Source organism: Panulirus ornatus, chromosome 7, assembly GCF_036320965.1.
Source record: "Panulirus ornatus isolate Po-2019 chromosome 7, ASM3632096v1, whole genome shotgun sequence".
NCBI classification, from domain to species: Eukaryota; Metazoa; Arthropoda; class Malacostraca; order Decapoda; family Palinuridae; genus Panulirus; species Panulirus ornatus.
Genome location: NC_092230.1, coordinates 16,342,550 through 16,359,111, shown reverse-complemented (window position 1 = coordinate 16,359,111; position 16,562 = coordinate 16,342,550). Strand labels below are relative to the sequence as shown.

Sequence of the window (16,562 nt, the reverse complement as noted above, 5' to 3'; positions counted from 1 at the left end):
TTCCTCACTCATCCTCTCCATGTGCCCAAACCACTTCAAAACACCCTCTTCTGCTCTCTCAACCACGCTCTTTTTATTTCCACACATCTCTCTTACCCTTACGTTACTCACTCGATCAAACCACCTCACACCACACATTGTCCTCAAACATCTCATTTCCAGCACATCCATCCTCCTGCGCACAACTCTATCCATAGCCCACGCCTCGCAACCATACAACATTGTTGGAACCACTATTCCTTCAAACATACCCATTTTTGCTTTCCGAGATAATGTTCTCGACTTCCACACATTCTTCAAGGCCCCCAGGATTTTCGCCCCCTCCCCCACCCTATGATCCACTTCCGCTTCCATGGTTCCATCCGCTGCCAGATCCACTCCCAGATATCTAAAACACTTCACTTCCTCCAGTTTTTCTCCATTCAAACTCACCTCCCAATTGACTTGACCCTCAACCCTACTGTACCTAATAACCTTGCTCTTATTCACATTTACTCTTAACTTTCTTCTTCCACACACTTTTCCAAACTCAGTCACCAGCTTCTGCAGTTTCTCACATGAATCAGCCACCAGCGCTGTATCATCAGCGAACAACAACTGACTCACTTCCCAAGCTCTCTCATCCCCAACAGACTTCATACTTGCCCCTCTTTCCAAAACTCTTGCATTTACCTCCCTAACAACCCCATCCATAAACAAATTAAACAACCATGGAGACATCACACACCCCTGCCGCAAACCTACATTCACTGAGAACCAATCACTTTCCTCTCTTCCTACACGCACACATGCCTTACATCCTCGATAAAAACTTTTCACTGCTTCTAACAACTTTCCTCCCACACCATATATTCTTAATACCTTCCACAGAGCATCTCTATCAACTCTATCATATGCCTTCTCCAGATCCATAAATGCTACATACAAATCCATTTGCTTTTCTAAGTATTTCTCACATACATTCTTCAAAGCAAACACCTGATCCACACATCCTCTACCACTTCTGAAACCACACTGCTCTTCCCCAATCTGATGCTCTGTACATGCCTTCACCCTCTCAATCAATACCCTCCCATATAATTTACCAGGAATACTCAACAAACTTATACCTCTGTAATTTGAGCACTCACTCTTATCCCCTTTGCCTTTGTACAATGGCACTATGCACGCATTCCGCCAATCCTCAGGCACCTCACCATGAGTCATACATACATTAAATAACCTTACCAACCAGTCAACAATACAGTCACCCCCTTTTTTAATAAATTCCACTGCAATACCATCCAAACCTGCTGCCTTGCCGGCTTTCATCTTCCGCAAAGCTTTCACTACCTCTTCTCTGTTTACCAAATCATCTTCCCTAACCCTCTCACTTTGCACACCACCTCGACCAAAACACCCTATATCTGCCACTCTATCATCAAACACATTCAACAAACCTTCAAAATACTCACTCCATCTCCTTCTCACATCACCACTACTTGTTATCACCTCCCCCTTTGCGCCCTTCACTGAAGTTCCCATTTGCTCCCTTGTCTTACGCACTTTATTTACCTCCTTCCAGAACATCTTTTTATTCTCCCTAAAATTTAATGATACTCTCTCACCCCAACTCTCATTTGCCCTTTTTTTCACCTCTTGCACCTTTCTCTTGACCTCCTGTCTCTTTCTTTTATACATCTCCCACTCAATTGCATTTTTTCCCTGCAAAAATCGTCCAAATGCCTCTCTCTTCTCTTTCACTAATACTCTTACTTCTTCATCCCACCACTCACTACCCTTTCTAATCAACCCACCTCCCACTCTTCTCATGCCACAAGCATCTTTTGCACAATCCATCACTGATTCCCTAAATACATCCCATTCCTCCCCCACTCCCCTTACTTCCATTGTTCTCACCTTTTTCCATTCTGTACTCAGTCTCTCCTGGTACTTCCTCACACAGGTCTCCTTCTCAAGCTCACTTACTCTCACCACCCTCTTCACCCCAACATTCACTCTTCTTTTCTGAAAACCCATACAAATCTTCACCTTAGCCTCCACAAGATAATGATCAGACATCCCTCCAGTTGCACCTCTCAGCACATTAACATCCAAAAGTCTCTCTTTCGCATGCCTGTCAATTAACACGTAATCCAATAACGCTCTCTGGCCATCTCTCCTACTTACATAAGTATACTTATGTATATCTCGCTTTTTAAACCAGGTATTCCCAATCATCAGTCCTTTTTCAGCACATAACTCTACAAGCTCTTCACCATTTCCATTTACAACACTGAACACCCCATGTATACCAATTATTCCCTCAACTGCCACATTACTCACCTTTGCATTCAAATCACCCATCACTATGACCCGGTCTCGTGCATCAAAACCACTAACACACTCATTCAGCTGCTCCCAAAACACTTGCCTCTCTTGATCTTTCTTCTCATGCCCAGGTGCATATGCACCAATAATCACCCACCTCTCTCCATCAACTTTCAGTTTTACCCATATTAATCGAGAATTTACTTTCTTACACTCTATCACATACTCCCACAACTCCTGTTTCAGGAGTATTGCTACTCCTTCCCTTGCTCTTGTCCTCTCACTAACCCCTGACTTTACTCCCCAGACATTCCCAAACCACTCTTCCCCTTTACCCTTGAGCTTCGTTTCACTCAGAGCCAAAACATCCAGGTTCCTTTCCTCAAACATACTACCTATCTCTCCTTTTTTCACATCTTGGTTACATCCACACACATTTAGGCACCCCACTCTGAGCCTTCGAGGAGGATGAGCACTCCCCGCGTGACTCCTTCTTCTGTTTCCCATTTTAGAAAGTTAATACAAGGAGGGGAGGATTTCTGGCCCCCCGCTCCCGTCCCCTCTAGTCGCTTTCTACGACACGCGAGGAATACGTGGGAAGTATTCTTTCACCCCTATCCCCAAGGATAATATACATATATATATACATATACACATGCACACACATACACATACATATGCACATATACACACACCCACACATACATATATATACATATGAGAAATGTAAGAAACAATTTAGAAAACTGAAACTTCTAGCTTAAAATGAATGAAAAAAAAGAATGTCACATAATGGTTCAACCTCTGGCTATGGAAAAAAGGAAATGTATAATTTATTTACACAAACGTCAATAGCAGTTCTCATCAATTTAACCACTGTATCAATAAGCTTCAATGTCTAAGCTACATTTTTCTCCAATTTCACTATTTTCCTTCACATTTTCAATTGTGTCTGAAGGTTCTACCTCAAGAGTGATTGTTTTTCCAGTAAGGGTCTTCACATCTTGGTTACATCCACACATTTAGGCACCCCACTCTGAGCCTTCGAGGAGGATGCTTTACTTGTGGTGCTGACTTCCCTCTTTAAATTTGATCGCCGTTTCCCGCGTAGTTCACTTTCTTCTGGTCTCCTTGCGTCTCCTTCGCCCCGATGGCTCTTCCAAAAGCCACCTTACTTTCTTCACATTTCTATGCTTCAGACATGGAGAAGGTAGTTTGCGATCCCGATTCTGAATAAAATCATAAGACACTGAAGCCAACTGGGTCTCTATGAAAGGAGAGAACTTTACTCTGTGTACTTGATATCCATGTCCCTTAAGATTAAAGACTGCTTGCCCAGGCTGTCTTGAATCCCAGTCATGGATGGCACCATCAGTGCCTGCTGTGGCAATATCATTTTGATGTACTTGCACCAACGACAACTCAAGACTTCCCCATCACAAGCACGTATTGTCACCAATGGCTGAAGCTTCTTTTTTGCATTCCATATTCTAAGTGTCCCATCACTTTAAATGCCAGAGAAGAAATCAGCCAGACAGATGTGGAGACCAAACAGCTTGATATACCAAAGCTTCATGGCTAAACACTGTCAGTAAAGATTCTCCATGATTTGGATCCCATTGAAACAAGTTTGAAGGTTAGTTAATCTGATATGTAGAATGAATACCATCAGCTGTTCATGGATATTTTAATTATGTACATTTGTATATATGTATATGTCTGTGTGTGTATATATATGTATACGTTGAGATGTATAGGTATGTATATTTGAGTATGTAGACATGTATGTATATACGTGTGTGTGTGTGTGTGGGTTGGGCCATTCTTTCGACTGTTTCCTTGTGCTACCTCGCTAACGCGGGAGACAGCGACAAAGTAATAGCATTCATGTACATATATGTGTATGCATATCAGTGGATGAGTCTTTTTTTATCTGTTTCCTGGTACTACTTCACTGATGCAGGATACAGCAATCAAGTATAATAATGATGAAATATATGAATATATATATATTACTTGGGATGGGGGAGAAGAAATACTTCTCATGTATTCCCTGCATGTCATAGAAGGCGACTAAAGGGGGCAGGAGCAGGGGGCTGGAAACTCCCCCTTCCTTGTAATTAAATTTCTAAAAGAGGAAGCAGAAGGAGGAGTCTTGCAGGGAGTGCTCATCCTCCTTGAAGGCTCAGATTGGGGTGTCTAAATGTGTGTGGATGTAACCAGGATGAGGAAAAAGGAGAGATATGTAGTATGTTTGAGGAAAGGAACCTGGATGTTTTGGCTCTGAGTGAAACGAAGCTCAAGGGTAAGGGGGAAGAGTGGCTTGGGAATGTTTTTAGAGTAAAGTCAGGGTTTGATGAGAGGAAAAGAGCGAAGGAAGGAGTAGCATTCCTCCTGAAGCAGGAGTTGTGGAAATATGTGATCGAGTGTAAAAAGTAAACTCTAGATTGATATGGGTAAAACTGAAAGTGGATGGAGAGAGATGGGTGATTATTGGTGCTTATGCACCTGGTCATGAGAAAAAGATCATGAGAGGCAGGTGTTTTGGGAGCAGCTGAGTGAGTGTGTTAGCAGCTTTGATGCACGAGACCGAGTTACATTGATGGGTGATTTGAATGCAAAGGTGAGTAATATGGTAGTTGAGGGTATAATTGGTGTACATGGGGTGTTCAGTGTTTGAAATGGAAATGGTGAAGAGCTTGTGGATTTATGTGCTGAAAAAGGACTGGTGATTAGGAATACCTGGTTTGGAAAGAAAAACATAGAAAGTATACGTATGTGAGTAGGAGAGATGGCCAGAGGGCGTTATTGGATTACGTGTTAATAGATGTGTAAAAGAGCGACTTTTGGATGTTAATGTGCTGAGAGGGGTAGTTGGAGGGATGTCTGAAAACTATCTTGTGGAGGCAAAGGTGAAGATTTGTAGAGGTTTTCAGAAAAGAAGAGAGAGTATTGGGGGAAGAGAATGGTGAGGGTAAGTGAGCTTGGAAAGGAGATACGTGTAAGGAAGTACGAGGAGAGATTGAGTGCAGAATGGCAAAAGGTGAGAGCAAATGATGTAAAGGGAGTGAGGGAGGAATGGGATGTATTTAGGGAAGCAGTGATGGCTTGCACAAAAGATGCATGTAGCATGAGAAACGTCGAAGGTGGGCAGATTAGAAAGGGTAGTGAATGGTGGGATGAAGAAGTGAGATTCTTAGTGAAAGAGAAGAGAGAGGTGTTTGGACAATTTTTGCTGGGAATTTTTGCATAGGCAAGGAAACAAGTTTAAGTTTAGCATATACAGAAAACCTGCCAATGTATGCTCATATATCCATTATTACTCATCTCAACATGACAGAGTTAAATTATCATATCAATCTATGTTCCTTAGGGCATTACTTATTTGCAGTCCGGAGTTTATTGATGAGTTTGAGAAGATATATTCTATTGGATCTAAGTTAAAGTACCCTAGATCTTTCATTGATAAATCCCTTAAGTTAGCAAAGAAATCATTTTATAGAGTAGAGCCCAAACCTCCCACTGACACCAAGAATCTTTTAGTTCTCCCTTTTGATAATGATTTTACTTGACTTCCCATGTTGCTTAAATCCTTTAATGTAAATATTGCCTTCAGCAATAATAATACTACTATAAGGAATATCTTAATCAGGAATTCACCAGAAAATTCTCCTGGATGCATCTATAAAGTGCCATGTGGAAATTGTGATAAATTTCATGTTGGGCAGACTGGTAAAGGATCTTTCTGTTAGACCTAAGCAACATAAATGTAGTATAAGGACGGTACAATAATCAAATGCCTTGTTTATTCATGTCAGAAACTATGATCATTGTATTGACTGGAGTAATGCCATCTCAGTTATTAACTCTATTACCACGAGAAATATCATTGAATCTTCTATTATTGAATACACAAAGAATTGTAATCTTAATATTAGTGATTGTCTATGCAAATTAGATAACTTTATTGTTGACAAAATTTGTAAAATGATAAGTTTATGAATGCTCCTTGTCTGTCTTGGACAATCACATGTTTACCAAATGGCATCCTAGCTTCGTCTCTTTGATATATGTCAACTGACTGTTATATTTCTCTCGTGTCCCCCTGATGATGTTATTTTCTCTCTTGTGTCTCCCCTGGTGATGTGATTATTACATGAAAGTGCACTTGGGAACTTATCGTGTTGCATTTTCCCCGTGGACTCATAGAAATATGTAAGTATATGTTGAAATGTATGGATGTATATATGTGTGTGTGGGCGTTTATGTATATTCATGTGTATGTGGTTGGGTTGGGCCATTCCTCGTCTGTTTCCTTGCACTACCTTGCTAATGCAGGAAATGGTGATCAAGCATAATTAATATATGAATATGTATATATTTATTTTTTTATCATACTTAATCGCCGTCTACCATGTTAGCGAGGTAGCACAAGGAAACAGATGAAAGAATGGCCTAAACTCACCCACATACACGTATATACATAAACGCCCTCACACACACATATACATTTCAACGTATACATACACAGACATATAGATATATACACATGTGCCTATTCATACTTGCTGCCTTCATCCATTCATGTCGCCACCCCGCCACACATGAAATAGCACAACACACACACACACAGGGTATGAGGTAGCACTAGGACATGACAAAAAAGGCCACATTCGTTCACACTCAGTATCTAGCTGTCATGTGTAATGCATCCAAACCACAGCTCCCTTTCCACATCCAGGCCCCACAAAACTTTCCATGGTTTACCCCAGATGCTTCACATGCCCTGGTTCAATCCATTGACAGCACGTTCATCCCGGTATACCACATCGCTACAATTCACTCTATTCCTTGAACACCTTTCATTCTCCTGTATGTTCAGGCCCCAGTCGCTTAAAATCTTTTTCACTCCATCCGTCCACCTCCAATTTGGTCTCCCACTTGTCGTTCCCTCTACCTCCTCTACCTCTGACACATATATCCTCTTTGTCAATCTTTCCTCACTCATTCTCTCCATGTGACCAAACCATTTCAACACACCCTCTTCCACTCTCTCATCCACTCTTTTTATTATCACACATCTCTCTTACCCTTTCATTACTTACTTGATCATACCACCTCACACCACATATTGTCCTCAAACTTCTCATTTCCAACACATCCACCATCCTCTGCACAACCCTATCTGTAGCCCATGCATTGCAACCATATAACATTTTTGGAACCACTGATCCTTCAAACATACCCATTTTTGCACTCTGAGATAACATTCTCGCCTTCCACACATTCTTCAGTGCTCCCAGAACCTTCACCCCCTCCCCCACCCTGTGACTCACTTCTGCTTCCATGGTTCCATCCGTTGCCTATTTCATTCCCATATATCTAAAACACTTCGCTTCCTCCAGTTTTTCTCCATTCACACTTACCTCCCAATTAACTTGTCCCTCAACCCTACTGAACCTAATAACCTTGCTCTTATTCACATTTACTCTCAGCTTTCTCCTTTCACACTTTTTACCAATCACCAACTTCTGCAGTTTCTCACCTGAATCAGCCACCAGTGCTGTATCATCAGCGAGCAACAACTGACTTTTTTTCCCAAACCCCTCTCATCCAGAACAGACTGCATACTTGCCCCTGTCTTCAAGACTCTTGCATGCACCTCCCTAACCTAAACATCCATAAACAAATTAAGTACCCATGGAGACATTATGCACCCTTGCCGCAAACCGACATTCACTGAGAACCAGTCACTTTCCTCTCTTCCTACTCATACACATGCCTTATATCCTTGGTAAAAACTTTTCACTGCTTCTAGCAACTTACCTCCCACACCATATACTTTTAAGAGCTTCCTCAAAGCATCTCTATCAACACTATTATATGCCTTTTCTAAGTCCATAAATGCTACATACAAATCCATTGGTCTTTCTAATTGTTTCTCACACATTTTTCAAAGCAAACACCTCATTCACACATCCTCTATCACTTCTGAAACCACACTGCTCTTCCTCAATCTGATGCTCTGTACATACCTTCAACCCCTCAATCAATACCCTCCCATATAATTTCTTGGAATACTCAACAGACATATGCCACTGTAGTTTGAGCACTCACCCGTATCCCCTTTGCATTTGTACAAAGGCACTATGCATGCATTCTGCCAATCCTCAGGCACTTCACCATGATCTGTACATAAATTGAGCACCCATACCAGACTATCAACCACATAGTCATCCCCTTTTTTAATAAATTCCACTGCAATACCATTGAAACCCACTGCCTTAACGAATTTCATCTTCCACAAAGCTTTTACTACCTCTCTCTCTCTCAACCATACCATTCTCCCTAATCCTCTCGCTTCGCATTCCACCCCGACCCAAAACACCCTACATCTGCCATTCTATCATCAAACACATTCAACAAACCTTCAAAATGCTCACTCCATCTCCTCACATCATCACTACCTGTTACTACTTCCTCCCTTGTCCCTTCACCGATGTTCTTATTTGTTCTCTTGTCTTATGCACGTTATTTACCTCTTTTTTTTTTTCTTCTTTTTTAGATTCCAGTAATGGACAAAGGTTCACTTCAAGGCTAGGCCTCAATTGAAATAGAGAGAATTATGAAAGAAAAAAAGACAAAGGAAAGTGTATATGAATTTTAGAGGAAGTGAAAAGATTGTACTTTAACGTGCCAAGCCATAGTTATTGGGAAAGATATGGGAAGGTAGAAAGTTCCAAAGCTTTGAGGTGTAGGGAAAGAAAAAGTTATCAAAACGGCCCACCCTTGAATTGCCAACTGCCACAGAGCAATCATGTGTCTTTATGAGTCGGACTGCTTTCAGCTCAACTTCGTAAGTATGGATGTAGAACTAGAACTTCTTACAAGGACAAATTTATCCTTTTTTTAAATGAAACAACTGTTCAGAAGAAAAGAAGTTTTGACCTCAAAACAGGACACCCAGTTTTGTAGAGGCAGACTTAGCTATTCCCATAATGTGGGGTTTCCAAGAAAGAGTGGATTTTACAGTAATGCCTAGTGTGTTCATTTAGTCAAGAGGTGGAACTGCAGAACTGTCAATGGAGAGACAAGGGTTATGAGGAGTTTTCGATACAGAGATGGGTAGAAACTGGGTCTTTGAGGCATTAAACTTGATTGGATTTCATCTAACCCACAGAGATATCCTGAGTTTATTCAGTAAGATATGAGAAGATGAGATGCAGATTGAGTGAGAGAAGAAGAAACAGAATTGGAGGATGTGCATGAAAGCAGTGTTTGAGTGTATTTGATTGTAGAGGAGAGGAACTCATTGGAAAAAGAAAAAGTGGATGGGACAGGACAAAACCTTGAGGTTCACTACTGTTGATGGAGAAAATGGGAGAGGCTGATCCACTAGTAACCACATAGGTAGGTTGGATAGAGGTGAAAGATAGATATGAAGGAGCAAAGCGAGGGCAGGAAGCCAAAAGAGGAGAACTTAGAGGTGAGACCCCCCAATGCCACACCATTTTGACAGCTTTGGATATGTAAAGTGCAACTACATATGACTCCCCAAAATCTTTCAAGGATGATGACCAGACAGTAGCACAATAGGAAAGAATGTCAACAATGGATCTCGCCCTTCGGAAGCCATACTAGTGATCAGAGAGAAGATTGTGTTTTGAAGTATGTAAGGATATGGGAGTTGAGGAGGGATTCAAAGACTTTAAAAATGTTAGATATCAAAGCAATGGTATGATAGTTAGAGGGGTCAGAAGTCACCCTTCCAGGTAGGTATGTATCAATGCTTGCTTCCAAGGAGAAGGAAAAGTTTTGTTTTTGAATAGAAATGAAACAGATGAGCAAGCACAGGTGCAAGTTCAGAGGCACACTCTTTCAATACATAGGGATGGATGCCATCAGGACCATAATCCTTGCTTGTGTCCAGATAGAGAAGCACTTTTTGAACAGTCCAGAAAGAGATTACAGGTAGGGGCATAGGATGAATGAATGTTAGAGTTATCCAGGGTGGAGTTAGAGGAGAAACAAGAACCAAAGAGAGTTGCTTTGTGTATGGGAGAGACATCTATAGCACTGTCAGAACGGAAAAGTGAAGGAAAAGTAGAGGGACATTGTGCTGGATAGGATTTGTGGGTGGTTGAAGCTCTCTAGGATGTGTTGTGTGAGGTCAGTTTGTAGTATGTTAGTGGGGTGATTAGGTCTGAAACCATGTTGTGTAGGTAAAAGTAGGATGCTTCATTTTATTCTGTTGTGGATCAGTTTTTTACAGAGTTTGAGTTTGGAAGACAGAGGTGATTTAGGGTGACAGGAGGAGGGGGAGGTGGATGGTTTGGAGGGTTTTAGGATTGGTTTTATGTTAGCAAGTTTACAAATGTTAGGTATTTTATGTAACCAGGAGTGGTTGAACTTGTCTGTAAGTCTTCGGAATGCAACTGGGCCTGACTGTTGTACATGAAAGTTTTACATGTCAGCACCTGTTGCAGGAGTTTTTATTGCATTACTTGTATCATTGGGAGTGAAGGGTGGGCAGGCAGGTATATCTGGATGGATTTTGTGTAGGTGTTTCATGACTTTCCTGTTTAGGGGTGAGGTTGGTATATGGTTTATGAGTAGTGTTTCATTAGTATATTTTTGTGTTTTCTCGTAGAAGGGATGACACTAGAGTGGGTCACAGATGCTTTATGAGTGATATTTTCATTGGCACAGTGAGTGTGGATCCTCTCTAAAATTCTTCACATTTCATTTTAAGGCCTTGCCTCAATGTGGACTTTTGTCTGTAATTGGAGCCACCAACATAAAAGAGAAAATAATTCAAGTTTAACCATGTCATTCTCAGCTGTAGATGGTAAACACTGGTTTCTTTACTCTGTATGTATCAGCACTGCATGTATCAGCAAGAGAGTGGATATGTGCAAGTGAGGCCATTATCTGTTTGTTACTAAAGCTTCCCTCCTGGCAGTAAAAGCAGTTATGTGTGGGAAAAGGTCATTCTTTGCTTGAAAAACTTGAAGTACAGATCCAAGCATGTATATCAGTCCACTCATACAGGTCTCTGATTTTTTACTCGAGTATATGCATCTTGAAGAGCTGCTTTTTTTTCTGCAATATTTATGAATTGATGAGTACTTGGTGTAGATTGATTCTTGTGTCACAGGGTCAGTCTGGTTGTCACTCAGACAGTCATAGTACTTACATCTTTCAAGGACAAAAAGAAGTCTTTTGTGCTTGAGGATTGTAAATAATTTTGTATTGCAGGTGCTCCTGATTTGACTGAAGCTATTCATCATGTGAGTGAAGCTTACTCTGATATTGGGACAGTATTTGAGGAGGAACCAAAACATGATTGGGATCCGTTATGTCATCTCCTCTTTGAATACCGAGGCCTTATAGATGGCTTTCCTAGTGTCATATCAATAACCAAGGTTTGTTGCATTACCTCTGTATAAAGCTGATAGTGGTAGGATTTTTGTATATAATATCTTGAAAAATACTTATAACTTAACTGTTGGTACCTATGCCTTCAGTAATTTTTAGATGGGTACTATCTGGTTATTATGTCTATTCCTGGAGTCTCTTTTCTAAGCCTAACAGTCAAGCTGAATGTACAATAGCTCTCACACTTCGTCAAGATTTCAGTTTTGACTCCATTATAGTGGTAAACCCAGTAATGATAGTTTAGGGTCTGCTAGATCATCACAAACAGCTGATTACTTGGATATTTTATTTCACAGACTTTGCTAATATTTTCCTTGTTGCCAAAATTCACCACTGGGATACAGCACTTTTACTTCTGTTTCATATAACCATCAGTAATAGGAATAGTATTGACCATCACTGTGCAGACATCAAAATGGAAGCTTCACTCTTACAAGTATTTCTTCAACAGCTTTATGTTTTATATAGTGAGGTTAGGAATGCTTTTGGATTTTGTTTTGGACGTTATTCCTATGGAGTTGGCTGTTTTTATTGTTCATGTATTTTGTTTGAAAGGTCCATGAAGATGGCAAACTGGACTCGTTTGACTTAAGTTTTCAGTCCATTTGATAGTTGACATTGATTGAATTTTGAGTCATTTATATCCAAGCCATATGCGGAGTGAGATAACCTCCAGCAGTAAGGAAGTGAAGATATGATTGACTTTAGAATAAAGAGGTGAAGTCATAGTGATTTTAGTGGCCAGCTTCTGCATGTCTTACCTGAGGTCTAATGGATTTAGAATGACATTGACAAGTCTGATTCAGATATTGGATTGTAATTACTTGATAATGTGAAGTTGCTTGAAAAGTAGAAATGTAGCTTCATCATTTCACCAGTTTTAGGCACAGGTAAGAAATGTATTCATGTGTAAATACACTGACTATTCAGCAAGGCCAGTGACATAAGAAATGCACTATTATTGCATATTGATACCATGGATCTTTCTCTCATGGATTTGATTTCACTGCAGAATCAAAGTATTTATTTCCTCTGAATCTCCTAGCTTAAGGTGAATACATCAGCTTGTGTATGTCTGTGATAACCAGATGAAAAAGAACAAAGTTTCTCATGCCTAGAAATAGTTTTTTGTGCAAGTTACTTATGGAGGAATCTTGACTTCATTGATATGAGAAATTCATTCTTTAATTCTGATTTTAATCTTGAATCTTGCTTCCATCTGATTTTTACAGGGAGCTATAGCAAAAAGAAGACAAGTTGAAAAGGAGGCTAATGAAGGCCGGCTAGATTATGATCAAGTGCCTCCCATGGTCAGACGTTCAGACACAATAGCATATGCCCTTCATGCAGAGGTGTCTCACTTCCATCAAGAGCGAACCAGAGACTTCAAGAGAGCCATGACCTCGTTCCTTACTGAGCAGATTAACTTTTATCAGAAGGTAACTTACTTGATTTAGTTGAAAATAGCTTGGAAAGTTTAGTATGTATTTCGTCATCCATTTGTCGTAGATTTGCCTTATTTGTTTCAAATTTCATTTGGTTAGTAATTTCAAAAATTCTTGAATACTGCAATATAGTTTAATCTTTTTACCCATTAAATGCCATTAACCCCCTGCCTGTTATTTCTACTCTTCTTCCCATCCTTCCTTCCCCTTTTCCTCCTTCTCCCCACCTTTCTTTCTCCTCTTCCTTCTTTTTCCTCTCCTTTCCTCCTCCATTTCTTTCTCCTCCCTCTTCACCCTCTTGTTTGTACCTCACATCCCTTTCCTCCATCTCCTTCCTATTGTCCTCCTCCTCCTTCTCCTTCGTGTCATCATTTTCCTCCTACATTTCCTTCTTCTCTTCCTCCTCCTCAGTATTCTGTTCAGCAGAATACTTGCAAACATCCACACACCCCTTCATGATGACTGCTACTACAACACTCCATTGTTGATACTTCCATATTGTCCATTTAGAGTACCTAGCTGCCTATTATTTATATATTTATTATACTTAATGGCTGTCTCCTGCATCAGCGAGGTAGCGCCAGGAAACAGACAAAAAAAGGCTCATCCACTCATTTTTATGTATTATACTTTGTCGTTGTCTCCCGCGTTAGTGAGGTAGTGCAAGGAAACAGATGAAACAATGGCCCAACCCACCCACATACACATGTATATGCATACACGTCCATACGCACATATACATACCTATACATCTCAACGTATACATACATATATACACACACAGACATATACATATATACACATGTACACAATTCATATTGTCTACCCTTATTCATTCCCATTGCCACCCCACCACACATAAAATATCAACCCCCTCCCCTCGCATGTGCGCAAGGTAGTGCTAGTGCGCAAGGTAGTGCTAGGAAAAGACAAAAAAGGCCACATTCATTCACACTCAGTCTCTAGCTGTCATTTATAATGCACCAAAACCACAGCTTCCTTTCCACATCCAGGCCCCACAAAACTTTCCATGCCTTACCCCAGACGCTTCACATGCCCTGGTTCAATCCATTGACAGCACGCCGACCCCAGTATACTACATCGTTCCAATTCACTCTATTCCTTGCACACCTTTCACCCTCCTGCATGTTCAGGCCCCAATCATTCAAAATCTTTTTCACTCCATCTTTCCACCTCCAATTTGGTTTCCCACTTCTCCTCATTCCCTCCACCTCTGACACATATATCCTCTTTGTCAATCTTTCCTCACTCATTCTCTCCATGTGACCAAACCATTTGAAAATACCCTCTTCTGCTCTCTCAGCCACTCTTTTTATTACTACACATCTCTCTTACCCTATTATTACTTACTCGATCAAACCACCTCACCCCACATATTGTCCTCAAACATCTCATTTCTAGCATATCCACCCTCCTCTGCACAACTCTATCTATAGCCCATGCCTCGCAACCATATATCATTGTTGGAACCACTATTCCTTCAAACAAACCCATTTTGCTTTCCAAGATAACATTCTCGACTTCCACACATTCTTCAACGCACCCAGAACTTTCACCCCCTACCCTACCCTATGATTCACTTCTGCTTCCATGGTTCCATCCGCTGCCAAATCCACTCCCAGATATCTAAAACACTTCACTTCCTCCAGTTTTTCTCCATTCAAACTTACCTCCCAATTGGCTTGTCCCTCAACCCTACAGTACCTAATAACCTTGCTCTTATTCACATTTACTCTCAGCTTTCTTCTTTCACACACTTTACCAAACTCAGTCAACAGCTTCTGTGGTTTCTCACACGAATCAGCCACCAGCACTGTATCATCATTGAACAACGACTGACTTACTTCCCAAGCTTTCTCATCCACAACAAACTGCGTACTTGCCCCTTTCCAAAACTCTTGCATTCACCTCCTTAACAACCCCATCCATAAACAAATTAAACAACCATGGAGACATCACGCACCCCTGCCACAAACCAACATTCACTGAGAACCAATCACTTTCCTCTCTTCCTACACGTGCACATGCCTTACATCCTCGATAAAAACTTTTCACTGCTTCTAACAACTTGCCTCCCACACCATATATTCTTAATACCTTCCACAGAGCATGTCTATCAACTATATCATATGCCTTCTCCAGATTCATAAATGCTACATACAAATCCATTTGCTTTTCTAAGTATTTCTCATATACATTCTTCAAACAAACTCCTGATCCACTCATCCTCTACCATTTCTGAAACCACATTGCTTTTCCCCAATCTGATGCTCTGTACATGCCTTCACCCTCTCAATCAATACCCTCCCATATAATCTCCCAGGAATACTCAACAAACCTATACCTCTGTAATTTGAGCACTCACTCTTATCCCCTTTGCCTTTGTACGGTGGCACTATACACGCATTCCGCTAATCCTCAGGCACCTCACCATGAGTCATACATACATTAGATAACCTTACCAACCAGTCAACAATACAGTCACCCCCTTTTTTAATAAATTCCACTGCAATACCATCCAAACCCGCTGCCTTGCTCGCTTTCATCTTCGCAAAGATTTTGCAACCTCTTCTCTGTTAACCAAATTATTCTCCCTAACCCTTTCACTTTGCACACCACCTCAACCAAAACACCCTATATCTACTACTCTATCATCAAACATATTCAACAAACCATCAAAATACTCACTCCATCTCCTTCTTACATCATCTCTACTTGTTATCACCTCCCCATTTGCCCCCTTCACTGAAGTTCCCATTTGTTCCCTTGTCTTACGCACTTTATTTACCTCCTTCCAAAACATCTTTTTATTCTCCCTAAAATTTAATGATACTCTCTCACCCCAACTCTCATTTGCCCTCTTTTTCACCTCTTGCACCTTTCTCTTGACCTCCTGCCTCTTTCTTTTATACATCTCCCATTCATTTGCATTATTTCCCTGCAAAAATCGTCCAAATGCCCCTCTCTTCTCTTTCACTAATGATCTTATTTCTTCATCCCACCACTCACTACCCTTTCTAATCTGCCCACCTCCCACCCTTCTCATGCCACAAGCATCTTTTGCGCAAGCCATCACTGCTTCCCTAAATACATCCCATTCCTCCCCCACTCCCCTTACGTCCTTTGTTCTCACCTTTTTCCATTATGTACTCAGTCTCTCCTGGTACTTCCTCACACAAGTCTCCTTCCCAAGCTCACTTACTCTCACCACTCTCTTCACTTCAACAGTCTCTCTTCTTTTCTGAAAACCTCTACAAATCCTCACCTTCGCCTCCACAAGATAACGATGACATCCCTCCAGTTGCACCTCTCAGCTCATTAACATCCAAAAGTCTCTCTTTCGCACAC

General features: G+C 40.9%; 1 long non-coding RNA gene across 1 annotated transcript in view; it reads left to right on the top strand.

Annotated features, from left to right (window-relative positions):
- Positions 1 to 3,700: 3,700 nt before the first annotated feature.
- LOC139749431 (uncharacterized) overlaps positions 3,701 to 16,562 on the top strand; it is a 29,435-nt gene continuing 16,573 nt past the window's right edge. The window contains exons 1-2 of the long non-coding RNA XR_011712971.1: positions 3,701 to 11,735; positions 12,981 to 13,187. This is a non-coding gene — a long non-coding RNA (uncharacterized lncRNA). The remainder of the gene's footprint in view (positions 11,736 to 12,980; positions 13,188 to 16,562) is intronic.